Source organism: Bison bison, unplaced genomic scaffold (assembly GCF_000754665.1).
Source record: "Bison bison bison isolate TAMUID 2011002044 unplaced genomic scaffold, Bison_UMD1.0 scf7180017864029, whole genome shotgun sequence".
Lineage (NCBI taxonomy): Eukaryota > Metazoa > Chordata > Mammalia > Artiodactyla > Bovidae > Bison > Bison bison.
In genome coordinates, this window is record NW_011494601.1 from 3,415,755 (window position 1) to 3,430,696 (window position 14,942).

Consider the following 14,942-nt stretch of genomic DNA (forward strand, 5'->3'; position numbering starts at 1 on the left):
TTTATGCACATCTATGGCTCGTGCCTTACTGGGTTCCCACAGGCCATGGTAACCAGGGGATGTCTGTATAGGTTACACAGGAAGCGTCATGGAACTCCCCATTGGCGGATTGTTTTACGGATTACACTTAAGAAGAAAGGCTTCTTTGTACCACAGAGGGTTTAAACCTCCTTTCTGCAGCTCTCTGCCTTCATATTTCCAGTGCAGACCCTCATCTCCAGCACAAAGGAGAGTGACTGTCCTACAGAAAGAACACAGTTACTAGAGAAAAAAAAAAGAAAGACACAGAATTTTCAGCAGCCAAGGTCACTCAGCCATGACGAAGGCTTTCAACACTTCAGTTTTTGAAGTCAGAGAGATGCTCCAGCTCAGACTGGGCTGTATGGAACCAAGATACTGTAAGATACCTGAGGAGGATGCAGACAGGGCCAAGATGATGCCTTCAGATAGCTACATTATGGCTTCTTAAACGTCCAACTATTCAGACCTGAAAATCTAAAGAAAACTAAGGACTTCCTTCCTATGAACAGATAAATACCAAGTTGCTTCAGTCGTGTCTGACTTTGTGACCCTGTGGACTGTAGCCTGCCAGGTTCCTCTATCCATGGGATTCTCCAAGGGAGAATACTGGAGAGGGCTGCCATTTTCTCCTCCACGGGATCTTCCCAACCCAGGGATCAGACCCCCATCTCACCTGCATTGGGGCAGGTTCTTTACCTCTAGCGCCACCTGGGAAGCCCCAATAGATAATGCCCATGCATAAATATGAGTAAGATGTTCCCTTCAATTTCAGCAGCTTTATCCGCACCCTAAGCCAGCTCAAGAAGCTACCCATGGACCACCATACTTCAGGAGGGCCACTTTTTGTATCTTAGCCAGCCATGTTGGACTTGACCTTTAGATGCAGAGGCTAGAGCCCAGTCAACACCTGTCTCCCCAGGATTAACTGAGGCTGTGCACACGTGACACTCACATTGGATATCCTTGGTCTTCACCACTCAACCAAGCATTGACTAGCAGGGGAACATGTGGATGACTGCAGCTAAGACAGTCAGGCTGGAGGGGTTGCTTCACACAAACTGACTTTGCTTTTTAACAAATATCACCCAGCAACTGAAAACTGCTTTGGCCAGACATGTGTGCGAGCATCAGCTTACAGCAAGAAACGGCACTCAGCAGGCTTACGAGGACTGTGAAGGAAGCCAGAGGCAGGTGGGCTGTGGCTGTGGCCTGAGACCTGATAACAAAGAGCTGGGGGTCTTGACCTTTGTCTCTGTTCTCAGTCCTCATGAGCAGTGAACTGAGAATCTGGGTACCTGGGTCCAAGCCTCACATCTGACACTCTGATGCCCAGAGGCAAGTCTCCTAACACTACAGGTCTTAATTTTCCTGTCTATGAAAGAGGGAGCAAGTGTATTACCCAGTGGGTTACCCTGGCCAGAGCATGTCCCAATTCTATATGGAGAAGGATGTACAAGACAAGATAAGATGTCCGCCTCCCATAGTTTCTTGCTTCGGAGCCGGGTCTGGGACCCCTGATATCCAATACCAGCGGTCCCTCTTACCCCCGCCCTTAGGCGTGATAGCTGAAGCTTTGTGGCAGGTAACACAACTTGCCTTGTGTTCTGCACTTGAGTGCTCTTGAGTTTCTGCTCCCCAGAAAGATCAGTTTCTTGCCAATGTCATCACTTTTAGCCAGCAGGGACCTATCAGTGGCTCCATCAGGCACGGGAGGCCCCGGCCCCAGCCTTGGCTTTAAGTCTGAGCCCTGGGAACACTGGGGAAACTTAATTCTCGAACACCTTCCACTCAAAGAGCCACTGTTCTGCAAAACCAGTGCTGGCCCCTGCATTTCAACAGCTTTCGGGTGGGTTTCCCACCCCAGACGTCGATAGGGCCCGAAACGCCTGTGAATGTGTTGACCTGACTTCAACCGCAGGCTCGGTTTCAAAGCGTTGGCTGAAATTTTAGCCCGCCCTCATTCCGCATGAGGCTTGCTCCTGGAAGCCTCGAGCTGGATCTCAGTTACTGGGAAGACTTTCCCTGAATGTAGGTTTCCACTCAGCAGCTCCTGATGAGCCATTTCTCATGGCAGGATGCCCACCTCGTAGGGGAAGCAGACTCAGTTCTGGGAATTTCTTGCCTCATCCCTCATTCTTTCTGTGCCAGAGATCAATAGGAAAGGGCACCAGACGTGCCATCAGAGGGACTGCAGAGCAACCCTGCCTGCCCTTCCGACTTGCCATGCAACCCTGGACAAGTCACTTCTCCTCTGTGAGTCTCGGTCCTGCCTCTGGGCTAAGAGTATCAGGTCGCCTTTCCTCGTGGGGAGGAATAAAAGGGCTTTGTAAACAGGAAGCACTACAGAGTGCGACCAGGGAACCCACTCAACAAGGAACATTTTGGACTTTTTGCTATTTCCCTTCCTGCGCCTGAGAAATTAGCAGGCACAGATTGTGAAAAACCAGCCCAGTCTTTGTAATTACAAATGTGCACACGTCCCACTGAGCATCATTTTCAAAAGGCATATTAAGCGGCAGAGACCGCAGGGGGGACCCATGTAAACAGGCCTCCTCAGATCCTGGCAGAAAGGGCTCAGAGAAGGCACTGGTCCCCAGGAGCGGCTGGCTGTTCCTGCAGTCCCGGCCCCACCTTGCAGTCCTGGCAGCAAAAAGTTTTATCTCCCATGAGCAGGGTTCCGGGTCATGGCGAGGGGGTGGGATCCTGAGAGTCTGCAGGATTCATGCTGCTGCAAGCCCACACCGTGCCTTCCAGATTCACAACCCCCGGATGAGAAGCCTTCCAGCAGCCCACCCCCAGAAAACTCTTCTAAAATCCTTGTGGCGCCTCTCCGCAGGACTCGTCATTTGCCACTTTGGGTCCTCAGTTTGCATGTCCACGTGTCACTTCTTATACTAGACTGGGAGCTCTTGAGGGCAGCCTGTGTCTTCCTGTTTCCTCCTTCACAGAGCCCAACATACAGCCGGCATTTGGTACATTTTGCAAACAGGAAGAGAGGGAGACTGGGCATTATTAAGGCTGCGCTGTCTTTCATTTATGTTATCTCATGTGACTCTCATGCCAGCCCATGGGGGATGTTGCCTCTGCTTAGCCAATTAGGACACTGATGCCCCTTGAGTTTATGTCACTGGCTCAAGACCACAGTGCTTGCCGTGACATTGGAAGATGACACCACATGTACTCAAAGTCCCTGTTATTCCTTGCAACATTCTCGTCAAGCTGTCCAAAGTCAGGAATATAGACTGTGAGGTGTGGGCAGCAAAGAGCCTTAACCAGTGAAGCCAGGCATCAACTAAACACAGGAGCCCTGTGCTGACACAAGGGCACAGGACATCAAGACATCCCGGGTATCAAGGGATCATGGGTGGCCTGGCCAGACCACCTCTGCTTTTTAGCAAGGATTTCGGGAGCTATTGCCACATGCTCCCAGAACCCTAGGGACCAGGGGGATGCAGGGGCACAGTGCATTTGCCTGAGCCACCGAGAGCCATGCAGGGCCCCCCATGCACGACATTCCACATGACTAGCTTCACAAGCCAGCTCTCCTAAATACGGGCAAGGGGGTGTCATCCAAGGTGGGGACACTGCCGAGGTTATCCAGGAAGCCGCCAGGAATGAAGAAGCAACACTGCTGTCTCGCTGCTGCGGGAGGAAGGGAAGGAGAATGTAATTCAACTTGAGGGTGGTTAATGGAAGGCTTCCCAGATGATGGGAGGATGGAGATTAATTCTGAAGCAGGCATGGATGTTATTCAGGACGGGAAGGGCATCCGAGATAGAGATGAGGTGAAAGACAGCATCGATCATTCACCAATGACAAACAGTTGGATCTGACTGCGGGAGAAATTGAAGGAAGCAGGGCTGGAGGAGAGGGGAGGGGCAGCGGGTGGGTGAGGCCAGGCAGCAGGCAGAGGCTGATTGTGGCAGTCTTTATGAGCCACGCTGAGGATCTGGATTCCCAAGGCAGGGAGATATAAGGAGAGTTTTGAACAAAGAGTGGTGTGCTCAGAAGCAGGTTCTAGAAAGAACACTCTGGGAGCCAGTGGCAGATGTTGGTCCCTGAGAGTCAATCTTGATTCTGTGGACAAAGGATGTCTCTCTTATGAACTGCTAATTGTAAAGTGATCTAGTCACACTTTGAGATGCTCGAGGCCCCCAAGATCCCAGGTCCAGCTATGCTGATATGGGTGTGGATATCAACCAGGAAGTGGGGCTAGCCGGTCTTCTCGGAAAGAAGCAGTAATCAAAATGCAATCCTAAAACATCGACCCCTTGAGCTCCGTTTATTTTCACGTGCAAATAAAATCCTCAGAAAGAGAAGCCAAGACTTTTAGAGCCCCTCCTCATGCCTGCCTGGATTAGTGCAGGTCTGCAGGAAATCCCTGATTGGAAAGTGTGGGTGACAACTTCAGAGGGGATGAAATATGAGCTGGCCTGAGGAAGTGAGCACACGGGGTTGAAGGGGCTCTGAACACAACTGCACAGCTCAAGGTGCCCCAAGCTGCAGCTGCAGCCAATTCAACTCCGCCAGGACAGCAGAGAGGCCTACTGTGTGCAGAGACCTTTGGGCATATGGCTGTGGAGCAGGGGAGCACTGGAGGACGGGAGGGCCATTCTGCAGTGCCTGCCTGCAGGGTGACCAGCTCAGCCTCTTAGTGGGGGTCAGACTGGGCTTCTCTACGTGCATTTCTAATAAATTCTGCCCTTGAGTTCCCACTAGAAGAACCCACCCATCAGGTCCCCAACCCCCTTACTCATTTCTTGCTGGAACAAAACTTCCCAATATTATAGGATGCCATGCAGAGTAGTCAGCCCATGAGACGGCCTCTCAGATTTCCGTTTCGTGTGTTCACATCTATGTGTGGTCCCCTCCACATTGTACCAGGCTTGGTCTACGTGACCAATTGCATCCAATGGAAGTGAAGGCATGTCACTTCCAAGGTACGTTATAAAAAACAGTTGGCATCTCACCATCCTCTCTCTGTATCTGATCACCTGTCCTGGGGGAAGCAAGCTGCCACATCACAAGCAGTCCTATGGAGAGCCCCAAACAGGAGGAACACAAGCCTGCTGCCAAGAGCCACCTGAGGGAACCCAATCCAGTTTTTAAAGGACTGCAGCCTCAGCTGACACTGTGACTGTGATTTCATGAGAGAGCCTAGCCTAGAGTCTCCCTGCCACACTGCTCCCCTGGGGCCTGACCCTGAGAAATTTGGCGGGGGAGGTTGTAACTTGTTATCCAGCAACAGGTAACTAATACACCTCAGAAGACACTTTAATCTCTAGAACATGGGCTTGGCAAGAGAGAGACCTGGGTCTGAGTCTACACCAACCTTGTGATCTTGGTCAACTTACTTGGTCAACTTACTTACTTAACTCAGTGACTCAGTATTTCCATCTCTAAAATGTAAGTAATAACAGTGCCTATCTCAAAATGCTGTGATGAACAGATCATTTAACAGAAGTAGTGCAATTAGGGCAGAGTCTTGCACATACTGGGCTTCCCAGATGTTGCTACTGGTAAATACCCGCCTGCCAATTCAGGAGACATAAGAGATGAGGGTTCAATCCCTGGGTCAGGAAGATTCCCTGGAGGAGGACATGGCAACCCACTCCAGTATTCTTACCTGGAGAATCCCCATGGATGGAGGAGCCTAGCAGGCTACAGTCCATAGGGTCACAAAGAGTTGGACTCGACTGAAGGGACTTAGCGCACACGCGCGCACTGGTACACATAAAGCACAGAATAACCAAGACTGAACATTCACACTACTTTTTCAGCCCCTCCTTCCAGACTCTCTGTGCAGCTGCTTCTGCTGGAGACCCTGTTCCTCCATCCCTCTACCTGCCACCTTCATCCATCCAAGCTGACTCAGGTGTCTCCTTTGCTTCATTCCCAGTTCTTTCAGGTAGATGATCACTCCCTTTTCTGGGCTCCTACCACGCACTGAAGATTGTCCTGGTGTTGCTTTTTTTAAGTAATATTTTATTGTCATTTTTCTGGAGCTGCAAGAGCATTTATATCCACAGGGACTCGCACATAGTAGGCCTTTGGGAGAAACGCATTAAATGAATGACTCTCTTGGCCTTAGGTAAGGACACCCAGGCGGGAAGGAGGGTGACTTGGCTGCTGACGCACATACTCGCTTGCAGCCTCTGGCAGCTATAATTAGGGGATGTTTTTCACTCTCATGCGCTCCTTTCACCACCACAGACCGCTCTTGCTATTTCATCCAGCTCCTTTTTGGATAATATCTTCTACTTGCTTTTATTTTATCTCTTTTCATAATTTCAGCTCCCCTTTCAACCTTATCTTTTAAACGGAAACAGCGAGTGCCCATATAATTGAGACCGTAAAGGCGCACATTCATTAAAGCAGTTGACACAGTTTTACTCCAATTTGGGGTCCCAACCTGGCCCAGGTTAACCCCCTCATCTGAAGTCAATCCAAGGTGGAGACTCTTCCTCCCAAATTGCTGTGCCACCTCCCCCACACTTGCCTGGATGCCGAGAACACCGCCCGTTGATGGCGCCAGGACACGCAGCTTCTTCACCCCAAGACAACTCTGCTTCTCGGTGAGAAGGCCAGAGCTCCAAGCGGCGTGGCCTCAAGCACACCCCAGGCTCCACAGCAAGCAGAATGCCAGAACGCCCACCTTGGCCTTTGGCCCAGGCATCATCTCTAACTCACAGGACACAGTGCCAGGCCTCCATCACCCTCCATTTCTTTGTCTGTGTGCTAGGGACAATGACTTCATCCTCTTGGAAGTTGTTCACCCAGGATTTCTTGGGTGCAGATTCTGAGCCCCGCTCCACATGAGGTCTGTGCCTGGGGTTGGGGAACACTCCCCTGAGCTCTGGGAAAGGGCCTCTCAGCCTAGAGAGGAGAAGGTCTGTAATCAGACTGTCTACAAGGAAACAGCAGCAGTGGCATTGACTAGAGGTACAGAGGAAACCACAGAACAGGGAAAACGGACAGCCAGTAAGGAAGGAGCACCCAGGGAAGTGTCAGGGAGCGGTGGCATCGGGGCTGAGGGCAGTCTGAAAGGATGAGGAGGCAGCCGTGGGAGGTGGTATGGGCACAGGGCAGAAGAACAGGAAAGTGGATTTGCAAGGAAGCATCTGCCTACAAGCACGCGGGGCAGAGCCAGTGGACAGACAACCTCAGTGCTGTGTCCCAAGCACGTGAAGCAGGAGCGGGAGGGTGACAGGGAGCCTGAGAGCCTGGACCAGCCAGAACACAGGACAAAAAATAACACAGATGAAACTGCTTTGTGAACTCTGACATGTGGGCCTGCGTTTGTTTCAGAATGCTATCCTTTCCAGCTGCCCATTCTCACAAAAACAAGCTGAAGCCAGCAATTTTTTTTTTTTTTTAAATCATCCTTCCTACAGATTCGCAAAGGACAATCAAGTACGTGAATGTTCGCAAGCCGTCGTCTAATCAAATGATTGGTGATTTTCTCTCTAATTTCCCTTTCTTTGCCCAGTTGTGTTTCTACTGATTTCATGTTTCGGGAACATAAATGCCAACTCTGTGTTTTTAGGAATAAATCGAGAGGCACTCACTTAATCCCATTATCCAAGAAACAAAATGTCTCAGCCTTCACCCAATCCTGCAATCCAATCACCTGCAGAGGAGATGAGAAAGGAAATCCTTCTGTTTTCTTTTGCTTTTTTTCCCCCAAACTAGTAGTATTTTAGAAAATTAATTATGTTGTACTTGATATCCAGGGCCCAGGTCCTCAGACAGAGCTGGGGACTGAAATGGGACAATGTTGGTTGGTTACAGAGGCAGGTATTTCATGGCATCCTTCAGCCCCTATGTCTTTGTAGATGAAACAATATGTTTTGTTGTGACTCTAAATACTTCCATTCAAGTAAGATTTAGAGCATTATCAATAGTCTCTTTTTATCACGCGTGTGGAAATTCCACTTTTCTCGTGGGCCTGTGAAAGCAAGACACCTCAACTCCACCTGTCCAGTACCCTTGGTCTGAGCCCCAGCTCCGTACATGGTGTGACCTCCAGCACAGACCCCTAGGGCAAGTGGGGACAGCTGCAGGCAGAAGTAAACAGAAGAAGTGGACAGACTGGATTTGAACCACACTCTGCTGTTTCCTGACTGTGATTTTAGGCAATTGACCGAAATTTTCTGAGCCTTAGTCTTCTCATTTTTTCAAGTCAGAATAAGAACATCCAGCCCACTGGATTATTGCAGTGAGTAAAAGAAAGCGCTGGGGCACAGGGAAAGGTCTGAGATGGGGCTCAGTGCTTGGGGCTGCTACATACAGACGCATGGCTTCCGCCTTGCCCAGAGATGCCCAGCCAAGGGCCTGTGAGGCTGATATCCTGCCTTACGTTCAATTTAAACTTGCTGGTCACTCACACTGGGTTCTTAAAAAAAAATTATCCACCCAGATGACTCACCCTCAAAAGGAAAGAGAAAGCCTCTTTGTAATTTACACAAAAGAGCAATGCACGGATAGAGGTCCCTGAGTACAGGAGGCGACTCTCCACCCCACTCCAATGGTTCCTGCTCCACCACTCTCCTGCCAAAAATTGTCCAACCTTGGCTACAAAGCTGTGCAAAAGCAGACTTTGCATCATGCCCTTAGGCAGCCCAGCTCATCTTTAGATGTCTCTGTTAAAAAGTATTAGAGTTCCAATTTTGCAAGATAAAAAGAGCTCTGAAGATGGATGGTGGTAAGAGTTGCACAACATTTAGAAATGGTTAAGTTGGTAAATTTTAAATTATGCGTATTTTACCACAACTTAAAATAATATTTTTTCATCTCAAAAATATTCTACTACCAAAAACAAACAAACAAACAAAAAAACAGAGCTAGCTCCATTTGGTGCTGAGACGCAAGAAACTGCTTGGCCAGGGAGCAGGGACTTGCTCTCTGAGGGTCAGAACTGAGTACCCCTGGAGGGTAAAAAGTATTTTCTTATGTTTGAGCTGAAATCTGTTTTCATGTAACTTTTCTCCATGGTGGTCTTTGGAGCACTAAAGGATAAACGTATCAGTAAATATTGTGGGCTCATTGGGCTAATTTAGTGTATTGGTTAGATTAAAAGCTAGGGCGCGTTACGCTGCAGAAAAAAAGTCTTTGGGGCTAAGCACAGCAAAAATATATTTTTCGCTACCATGTGTAAAATAGACAGCTAGCGGGAAGTTGCTGTAGAGCACGGGGAGCTCAGCTTGGTGCCCTGTGATGACCTAGAGGGGTGGGATGGGGGTAGGGGGGAGGAAGGGAGGATCAAGAGGGAGGGGATATATGTATGCATATGGCGACTCACTTCATTGTATAGCAGAGACTAACACAACATTGTAAAGCAATTATATTCCAATAAAAGATAATAAAACAAACATTTCTCTCCCACAGTGTGAGTCTGTGATGTATGTGTGTGTGGTGGGAAGGGGGGGTACCTATGCAAGATCTGCACGTAGGGAGTCTTTCCTCTGTGGGCCACTGTTCATGGCCATGGGGGGAAGCCTGGGGAATCCTGTATGGGCCTTTCCCTGCTGCAGCCAGCAAGAGGCATCTTTCCCTCCAGTGGGCTTTTCCTTGGTCAGTCACATGACTCTGCCCACTTATAAGGAGTCCAGGAAATGTGGGGGAGCAGATGGCCCATCTGGGGAGCATTGCTACCTCTCTGGCTTTCATAACTGTGGGCTGATCTAGTCGGGATCTTAGGGTGCTGTCCTCAGGCCCTGGTGCTGGCCTGAGTCCTGCAGGCAACCCCTCTTCCCGTTGCCAGAACTCAGTTTTCCAATCAGCAATCAAAGTTATTAATTAACCACCCTGGCTACAGATGGAGGAGAGAACCACCCTCCATGGTTCCCTAACATGTGCCCCCAGGGGTCTGAGGCATTTGAAACCACAGTTGGGAAAGACCCCAAAGAATACGGAAACGTGTGAAACAGAGAGATCTGTCCAGGAAGCCAGGGCCCCTTTTCCAATGTTTGGCCCTAGATCCCTCTGAAGCAAAATATGAGTAAGAAGGGAGGCCACATTTCTGTTCCTATTTCACCCCAGTCTGGGATGCTGACAAAATCGCCCCACTTTTAATAGTGCCTGGGGTGGGAGGAAAGGCCATTTCTGTGGCCACAGAGAGAACTTTTGTCTCCAGGGGTGTCTGACCTGCCTCCATCCTGAGGATTACTGTAACTTTTTAATTAGGGCAAAGTTTGTAGGGAGTGTGCTCTTTTGATGTGGCAGCTGTAGCTGGAAAACAGGCCTACATTTAAGACTTTACTGCCTGCCGATGGCTCAGCAGCCTGCCACCCACATATCAGAGTCTACACCCCATAAACAGTCCGGATCATGTTTCTTTAGAGCAAGCTGTGTGAGAGGGGTCTGGGACCACCATGACGTGGAAGGACCACCTTTGCTGATAGTCTTATGGGACCTGGACCACCCGAGGGGCCCCCCCTCCAAGTGGGGGTGGTGCTCTGAGGTAGCAGAGGAGTGGATAAGGTGACCTCTAAGGACACATGACAAAGTGTTCATTCTTGACCTTGATGTTCCACAATACCCAGACAAGAACCAAGTGAGAGCCAGAACTATCCTCAGCATCAGCTCATCAGAGCACATGCTTCTGGGCCTGCTGAATGGGGGGAGGGAAGGGGACTCCTTCAGGCATCTTTGTATCCCAGAGTCCCACACACAGTAGGCTGATGAACACAGCTACAACTGTATCTTTGGGAGAGTGATGGATAGAGTGTATTTTGAGCATGCTGTTCTATTATGGGCAACACCCCTTCAGGAGCCCCTACTATGTACTAGACATTTGTTCTAGGCACCGACGATTCATCAGCAAACAGTAACCCTGCCCAATTAGATCTCCTGCTCTGCGAATGTGAAGTTAATGACAAGCACTGGGATGTAGCTGGATCACACAGTTAACCAGGGGCAGACCTAACACAAGGACTGGGGTTTGCTAGCTCCCATGGGAGCAGGGCTTCTCAAGCCTTCCCACTGAGGAGCTCCCCATGGAGGCAGAGCCCAAAGCAGCCAAATATGGATGTGACATTTCTTTGACTTTCCAATGCTTTACTTTAAAAGTTTATACAGATGCTGAAGTCTGTGCCATTTCACATCTATGTTTGTTTTACTATAAAGTAATGGTGTAGGTTACCTAGTGTATATATATATATATATATGTATGTATGTATGTGTGTGTGGGAGAAGGCAATGGCGACCCACTCCAGCACTCTTGCCTGGAAAATCCCATGGATGGAGGAGCCTCATAGGCTGCAGTCCATGGGGTTGCTAAGAGTCGGACAGGACTGAGCGATTTCACTTTCACTTTTCACTTTCACGCACTGGAGAAAGAAATGGCAACCCTCTCCAGTGTTCTTGCCTGGAGAATCCCAGTGACGGGGGAACCTGGTGGGCTGCCATCTATGGGGTTGCGCAGAGTCGGACACGACTGAAGTGACTTAGTAGTAGTAGTGTGTGTGTGTATATATTTTTAAGTTTCCACCTTGTTGATCCTGCATCTATATTTCGTGGCACAAAAACATACACTCTTGGGGATCCACAAGGAAGGAAGCATCTTTCCAGCTCGTGTGTGTGTGTGTGTGTGTGTGTGTATGTGTGTTTGTGCGGTAGTCACTCAGTCGTGTCCAACTCTTTGCATCCCATGGACTGTAGCCCACCAGGCTCCTCTGTCCATGGAACTCTCCAGGCAAGAATACTGGAGTGGGATGCCATTTCCTTCTTCAGGGGATCTTCTCAAGCTAGGGATCAAACCCAGTATCCTGCACTGCAGGCAAATGCTTTACCATCTGAGCTACCGGGGAAGCCCCTTCCAGTTCACGTGGACTCCCCCAAATTCCTCTGTCTTGCGACCTGGCTCCTCCTTGCTTTTGTCTTTAAAATGAGGTGCACCATAAGAAAAGTTAAAAACAAATGACACACCAGAGGGAAAAGTTTTGCAAATTATTAGTACCCCTGGTGGGCTACAGTCCTTGGGGTTGCAAAGAGTCAGACAGGACTGAGCAACTAAACAGCAGCAAAGTAACCCCAGAGCTAGAGGAAAATGCAGGGATTTTCATGCTCTTCCCACCAGGCCAAGGCACTGGCCCAAACAACATGGCCACCAGCAGCACCCAGCGTGAGGAACGTCCTAAGGAATGGTAGGGAAGGTGAGCCAGCACAGGGCAGGCAGCTGGAAGTTACAAGAAGCTATTTGCATGACAGGAACCTGAGTTTGAGGCTTCCTTCCATTACCTGCTAAGGGTAAGACCCTGGATGAGTTACAAAACCTCTCTGAGCCCTAGAACTTATCTCCATAAAGTACAGGTGATAATAATATTTTTTGTGGGGATTCATTGAAATAATGTCTTTAAGGTACTTTGGCTACTGCCTGCCACACCGTATGTACTCAATAAACAGTGATAACCACGGAGGAGGAGCTAGTGGTGATTAGAGGCTTCGAGGGCAGGAGCAGACCTGGATAGAGTGCCAGTTTGTTGCATACACGTTAAGCCTGTGCATCAGGAAAGAGAAGCACTTCTCAGAGCTGAGTCCCTGAGGTTGCTGAAGCACAACCCAAAATTGAGCCATTCTGTCACTTTCAGCAATGTTTCCGGGAAGGTCATAGCAGTTGGTCCATGAGACCAAGGAGTCACACTGTTTCCAAGCTGGCCGAGCTCTCAGTGCTAGTCTCGTCAGACCCCTGCTTTTCACAGGATGTAAGACTCCGCTCCAAGTGGCACCATCAGCCCTGGCCAGCCCGAGGTCCCCTTCCTCCCGATCCTCCCAGGGCTCACAAGCCATGGCAGGGCTGCAGGCAGTCTCGATGCTGGAGAAACAGCTCGGCATTTTGGAAATGGATTCCTCAGGTGTCCTAGAGTCCAACAGTTGGGCTATTTAGAGGGGAAGTCACATTATTGTTAAAAGAAAGGGGGAAATATCTTTCTTTATGACTTCCCATGGAAGGTTAAGCACTAATGGGGATTCAAGAGGTTCCCGGTGGACTCCCCAGGATCACACCAAATCTCTGAACTTCTGCCTCGAGGTGAACTTTTAACTCCCAGAATGATCCCTGAAAGCTCTTTTTTCCTCCCTGTCTCGGCTGCCAAATTGACTCTGCAAGTCTGCCCTCCATGTAAAAACACAATAAAACCTTATACAATCAGGAAGGTATTCAAGGCTCGTAATAAATAATTGCCCTGTGACCGGTGGTTTGGATCCCCCAGTGCACCCTCAATGGGCCTTTTTCTTTAACAGAACAAATAAAAGGAACAGATGCAGGGTCTCCCGTGCCAACACTGCAGTGGCCTTGTGCAGGCCAGAGGAGGGTCCCTGGGGGAGCCTGGTTCCCACAGTAATGAACACACGTGGGGAACAGCAGAGCAGCACTACCCCCTCACTGAACACTGCTCTGGGGGCACCAATGCGCCTTTGGCCAGTGGCAACACTTCCTTCCTGGCCTGTCTTCTTCCTTTGCTGATGGGGGAGCAGGTTCACAGAAGAATCTATGGCCCAAGTGGGATTCTGATATTCCATGGCTAATTCCTCTTTCCCTTCAAACCACCTTTCTTTGATAATCTTTTTTCTTTTATTTTCGCTTCACAGTGCAGCATGTAGGATCTAGTTCCTTGGCCAGGGATCCCACACGGGTCCCCTGCACTGGAAGTGCAGAGTCTTAACCACTGGACTGCCAGTTAAGTCCCAACTTTTGATATCTTTTTATCTCTGTCCCGTTTCTTCCCCACCCCCTTCTTTCTCCCTGATCCTATCTCTCTCTCACCCGCAGTAGACTGCAAGCTCTTCCTAGCTGAGGTCCATACCTGTTTATGCGCGGGAGCCTAGCATAGCGCCTAGACACAGTAGCGACCCAGCACATTTGGTCAGATCAGTACATGAAGTGAAAAACGCAGTGTCATTGCAAAATAGGAAATGAAAGGCCGCCTCACCAGACACCTGGGTATTCTTCTCAAAATCCATTTCAGTGGGTTCTGCAGTTTCAGAGGCCTTTGCTTCAATTCCCCACGTGGTTGGTGACAATGTCTGCCAGCCTGGGTCTTCGGAGAGGAGTCCTGTAAGAGAGAGCACATGGCATTTCTGTTAACAGCACATGACGGCTCTAGGGTAACACCTGTTGCTCTGCCCAATCAGTGCATAGCCTCTTCTGCTCAGAGCACCTCGGTTCTCCTCTCTCTGAGGCTGGCCCCCTGCCCTTCACATGCAGTTCTGGAGGCACCTGACCTCTGGCCACTGTGGGACCAGCCCCAGAGCAGCCAATCAGACTCTCTCTCAAGGCATTTACACCCCCTTGCTGCTGATGAAAGGGCAGGACCTGCTGAGCCTGCAGAGCACTTGGAGGAGACTTGGCTAAAGTCCCTGCTCCACGCTGGAGCGGCCTCATCCCTGATCTTTGCAGGGCTTGGTACATGGTCGTTCCTCTGTTTCTGTCTGCTAACCCCTCCCCTTACAATACTTGCATGCATGCTTGCCCAGTCACTTAGTCATGTCCGACTCTGTGATCCTATGGACTGTAGGGCACAAGGCCCCTCTGTCCCTGGGATTTCCCAGGCATGAATACTAGAGTGGGTAGCCATTTCCTTCTCCAGTGGATCTTCTCAACCCAGAGATTGAACCCAGGTCTCCTGCATTGGCAGGCAGATTCTTTTACCACTGAGCCACCTGAGAAGCCCCTTCTAATAAGTTCCCTTCCAGATTTAGGTTGGCTGGGCTGGTTTCTGTTGCTTAGAACCCCAGGACCCTGAATCAGGCTTTCTCAGCCTCAACACAAAGAACACTTGGGACTGGATAGTTCTTTGCCTTAGGCATCTCGTTAGGAGCCAGTGCGATAGATCCAGTGCCTGATGGTCACACTGGTCATCTGACACAGCCTGAGCCTCTACACTGGATCTTTCCACCTCAGCACTGCTGATATTTCAGAC